The sequence below is a fragment of the Apium graveolens genome, chromosome 8 (genome assembly GCF_009905375.1).
Source record: "Apium graveolens cultivar Ventura chromosome 8, ASM990537v1, whole genome shotgun sequence".
NCBI lineage: Eukaryota > Viridiplantae > Streptophyta > Magnoliopsida > Apiales > Apiaceae > Apium > Apium graveolens.
The window spans coordinates 118,460,277-118,466,276 of NC_133654.1; positions in this window are offsets into that span (position 1 = coordinate 118,460,277).

The following is a 6,000-nucleotide window of genomic DNA, read 5'->3' on the forward strand; positions in this document are numbered from 1 at the left end:
TAATTGCATGCCATTCCCTGTTAATCATAATATGCATGATAATTCTGCTGTAATGAATGGTTTCAAAGGTTCAACTCAAATGACTAAGGATGAATCTGATATCCCCAAGTCAAATGAGATCAAACCTAAGAAACAGAAAAAGAAAGCTAACAAGGTAGGACCCAAGGAAACTTGGGTACCAAAATCAACTTGATTTGATTTTGATGTGTGCAGGGAAATAGAAAGAATCTATGGTACTTGGATAATGGTTGTTCAAGACACATGACTGGTGATTCTACCCTGCTCACAGAATTCAAGGAGAGAGCTGGCCCTAGTATTACTTTTGGAGATGACAGCAAGAGTTATACTTTGGGATATGGCTTGATTTCAAAGACAATGTCATCATTGAGGAAGTTGCCTTAGTGGATGGTCTCAAGCATAATTTGTTGAGTATCAGCGAACTTTGTGATAAAGGCAATTCAGTAACCTTTAACTCAGAAACATGTGTTGTGACTAACAAGAGAAGCAACAAAGTGGTTCTCACTAGTGTGAGAAAAGGAAATATGTATCTAGCTGACTTCAACTCATCAAATGCAGAATCTGTTACTTGCCTTCTTAGCAAAGCAAGTCAGGATGAAAGTTGGTTATGGCACAAGAAGCTATCACATTTAAACTTCAAGACCATGAATGAACTAGTAAAGAAAGAACTGGTTAGATGCATTCCTCAAGTGGAGTTTTCTAAGGATGGATTGTGTGATGCCTGTCAAAAAGGAAAGCAGATGAAAGCATCATTCAGAAAGAAGCTTGATTCAAAAATTGAAGAACCTTTGCAACTGCTTCACATGGATTTATTTGGACCAGTCAATGTATTGTCCATTTCAAGGAAAAGATATTACCTAATAATTGTAGATGATTTCTCAAAATTCTCTTGGACATATTTCCTAAAGTCTAAAGATGAGGCTAGTGAAATCATCATCAATCACATAAGGAAAGTCAATAATCATCCTGATTTCAAAGGGAGAAGAATCAAGAGTGACAATGGAACTGAGTTCAAAAATTCTGTCATGAGAGCATTTTGTGAAAAAAATGGAATTTTGCATGAGTTTTTAGCAGCAAGAACTCCACAACAGAATAGAGTAGTGGAAAGGAAGAACATATCACTTATTAAAGCTTCCAGGACAATGTTTGAAGAATCTAAATTACCAACATATTTCTGGGCTGAAGCTGTAAATACTGCATGCTACACTCAGAATATTTCTCTGATTAATCAAGCAAAATACATGACTCCCTATCAATTATTTAAGAACAAGAAGCCAACTCTAAATTTTCTTCATGTCTTTGGATGCAAATGTTATATCTTGAGAAATCAAACTGATCAGAATGGGAAGTTTGATGCTAAAGCAGATGAAGGAATTTTTGTTGGATATGCTGTTGGTAAAGCATATAGAGTCTACAATCTAAGAACCAACATTGTTGTGGAATCAATACATGTTGTGTCTGATGATAAAAAGATTGAAGGACTGTAAGATGGAGACTACCATGAGAGCCTCAAATTTGACAATGTGGAGATGGTTAGTGATGACAGTGATGATGAAAGTGATCAAGAAACAGTATCAAAGGATAATGCAGAAAAATCTACTACCAATGAAGCACAAAATTCAACATCTATCGAGTTGCATAATGCTTCATCCATCGGGAGACAATCTGCCTTATCCGTCGGAAGGCAACCTGCTTCATCCGTTGGTACTCAAAATTCACCATCCGTCGGGTTATCAAAAGGAGTTGGGAGTCAGGATGGATCACTTACAGAAAGCTCCCATTTCTCAAATCAAAGATCCATTAACTCAGGGGGAGTTTCTAACATTCAAAACTCAATCACACATCAAGACAACAATGAGGCCTCTTCATCTATAGCTAATCTACCTCAATAAAGAAAATTGACAAAAGATCACCCCTTTGAGCTCATCATTGGTGATGTATCTTCTAGAGTTCAAACAAGGAGAGCAACTCAAGAAGAATGTTTGTACAACAGCTTTCTTTCTAAGGAAGAACCAAAGAAGGTATAAGAAGCTTTGTTGGATCCTGATTGGATTTTAGCTATGCAGGAGGAGCTAAACCAGTTTGAGAGGAATAAGGTATGGAAGCTGGTGCCCAAGCCTAGAGGAAATAATCCAATTGACATCAAATGGGTATTCAGAAATAAGATGGATGAAAATGGCATAGTAGTCGGGAACAAAGCTAGATTGGTTGCTAAGGGCTATTGTCAACAAGAAGGAATAGATTTTGATGAAATATTTGCTCATGTTGCAAGACTTAAACCCATCAGAATCTTCTTAGCCTATGCAGCCCATGCCAATTTCAAGGTCTATCAAATGTATGTCAAAAGTGCCTTTCTGAATGGAGACTTGGAGGAGAAAGTCTATGTTAGTCAGCCTCCTAGTTTTGAAGATCCAAATTTTCCAGAATATTTCTACTATCTTTTGAAAGCACTTTACGGACTGAAGCATGCACCTAGAGCCTGGTATGACACTTTATCAAAGTTCCTTTTGGAAAATCACTTCACAAGAGGCACTGTAGATAAAACTTTATTCTTTAGGAATGTTAATGGCTCTAGTATACTTGTTCAAATTTATGTAGATGACTTTATTTTTGGCTCTACAGATGAAAAACTTTGCAAAAAGTTTGCCAAATTGATGCAAAGTAAGTATGAAATGAGTATGATGGGAGAACTAACTTACTTTCTTGGTTTGCAAGTTAAGCAAGTTAGTGATGGAATATTCATTAGTCAAACTAAATACGTTTATGATCTTTTAAAGAAGTTTGATCTAATGGATTGCACATCTGCAAAAACTCCCATGACCACTGCAACTAAGCTTGAATTAAACACTATTGAAAAGTCTGTGGATATTTCAAGTTATAGGGACATGGTTGGCTCACTTCTGTACTTAACAGTTAGTAGGCCAGATATAATGTTTGCTACATGTTTGTGTGCTAGATTTCAGGCTGATCCTAGAGAATCTCACTTAGTAGCTATTAAGAGAATTTTCAGATATCTCAAGGGAACACCAAAACTTGGCATTTGGTACCCTAGAGATTCTGGCTTTGATCTAACTGGTTATTCAGATGTAGATTATGCAGGTTGTAGAATTGATAGAAAAAGTACAACATGAACCTGTCAATTTCTAGGAAATAAGCTCGTGTCGTGGTTCAATAAAAAGCAAAGTTCAGTCTCTACCTCTACAGCTGAAGCTGAATATATTGCTGCTGGCAGTTGCTGTGCACAGATTTTGTGGATGAAAAATCAATTGCTAGACTATGGTCTGCAAGTTGAGAGGATTCCTATTTTCTGTGATAATACAGTGCAATTTCCATCACTGAAAATCCAGTACAACATTCAAGGACAAAGCACATAGACATCAAGTACCACTTCATAAGGGAACACGTAATGAATGGTACTGTGGAACTACATTTTGTTCCAAGTGAAAAGCAACTTGCAGATATTTTTACCAAGCCACTGGATGAATCCACCTTCTCAAGGTTGGTAAGTGAGTTAGGTATGCTTAATTATTCTTAAATTATTTCAGATAATTTGCAAGTTGTTATGCAGCCAGAAATTTAATTGATTTTTCAGTCTAAGATGGAATTTTGGCTAAGTCAAAATTTACATCTCAACGGATGATCTTTATCCATCGAGTGTGATCATCCGTCAGAATATTGCTTGTAAATAAAAATCAATTATTTTTCTGGAATATTTTATAACTCGATGGTTAACAGTTTATCCTCATCCGTCGAATTGTCTTAATCTTAGCCGTTAATTTCCTGAACATTATCCATCGAGTATACTTACAGTTTGTAAGCATGACACGACGGATAATTGATGGAATTTTTACAGTTTATTTTTAAACGGCTATTTTAGGCAATTTTCATTGGTTACTTTATTTTACTTTATTATTTTTGACAATTATTTTTGAGATAGTATAAAAGCTTATTTCATTTTCATTGCTTTTCTTTTATCATTCTCAAATTATCTACTCTAAATTCTCTCTTTTCTCAAAAGCAATTAACATCTCTATCTCTGCAATTTATACTCTCTAACAATGGCACCAATAGTCAAGATTATGTCACAAACTGGATACATCTATGAGAAGAACAACTTCACGGCTCTAGTAAACAAGGGGATTCAACATTCAAGTGACTACCATAAAAAGATAGATTTTGTGATGAACTGCAAACTTAGTTATGCAATGCTAGAATCACCCACCATCTTCTGTGAGGTTGTTGAAGAGATGTGGACTACTGCTTCATATAATTCAACAGATAAGACCATCACACTCACCATTAAAGGTAAGGGATTCTGTATTAATAGTGATGTTATCAAAGCATGTTTCAAGATTCCTGATAATACTGTGACCTCACCACACACAGACACTGATATAGTTAATATGCTTAATTCCATGAACTATGCTCTCTCTACTTCTAAGTTAAGTGATATTAGGAGATTGGGTCTTAAGAAGGAATGGAGTGTCATGTGTGATGTAGTAACCAAGGTCTTTTCTGGTAAAATCATTAATTTTGACTCTGTCAATATTTCCATGCTTAACAAGCTTTACATGCTAGTTACAGATAAATTCTTCAATTTCAGTGATCTTGTTTTGTTTGAGTTGGGATTTAAATTAGGAGAATTAAATAAGAGGGATAAAAATGTTTATTATGCTAGATTTTTCATGATGTTAGCTAACCACCTCTATGAGGAAATTGAACTTGAGAACCCAAACAACAAATTAGATTGTTGGGTTCAAGAGAGAAGAATTATTGCAGATTTGAACAGGGCAAATCATCATAGAGAAGTGCCACTCTTTTATTTCCCTGTAATGGTAGCACCTCAGGTAAGTGAGGTAAGTTCATCTATCCCTACTATTCCAACCTCACAAATTTCTTTGAATTCTAGTGTAGCAATGGCAACTGTGTCAATGACCCAACAGTTGCCTACCCAAACTACTAAATCATCAAAGATTTCAAAATCCAAATCAAAGAAAGCCCCCTCTGGTATCTCTCAAAAGATGCCATCTGCAAAATCTACCAAAGCCAAAGAGGGGAGTATGAAGGTGGGTAAGGTAGGTGAGGGACAGGGTGAACATAAAAGAAACCCTAAGAATAAGGATGGAGAGTTGAGTGGTTCCCAGCCTAGCCACACTGTACTTTCCCAACAAACTGCAGTGATTAATAAGGATAAAAGCTCATTTCTAGTTGCATCCTCCCAAAAGGATGTGGCTATTGAACAAAGCTCTCAGCCAAGAGCACAGGCCAAAAGGGTAAGGGACACTAGCTCACCCCAAACTTATGCCAGAAAGAAGAAATCCAAAACCCTTGGGGATGCACAGGGTTCACACACCGTGCAAACTGGTGCTAAATACACAGTCACTACACCTTCACAAATTCAACTTGATGTGGCTCCAATAAATGTGGAGTCACAACCAAAATCATTAGTTATATAAGCACCTCAAACACCAAATTCTCCCACAAACTCTCTGGATGTGGACATGATCAACACATCAATTCCTGATTCCCCTTCTTTAACTTTGTTGGGGAAGCCAAAATCTATTGCAAGTGAGCATCATCTTTTGGATGATTTGTTGGCTCACTTGCCAATTCTTTCAAGAACTGTTGAAACATCTGTGCCCAAAATCTCATCAATCAGCACAGAGTCCACAATAGTTTCAATTCCAAGTTTATTCATTTTTACTCTCTCGATGGATATTGCTCATCCGTCGAGTAGTGATTGTATCCTGACGGATAAGCCTAACAGCATTTATCCGTCGGATAGTCAAACTGCTAACCCGATGGATATTTCTCATCCGTCGGGTGTCTCTGCACAACTTCAAATTTTATCTATTATCTCTAGTGCAGAAGACTTAGTGGTTGTACAGTCACTCTTAGGATTGAGGGAAGAGAGTGCTATGAGTGAGAGTCTGGGTTGCTCCCAGGAAAAAGGAGAGAAAAAGAGTGAAAATATGTAATCCA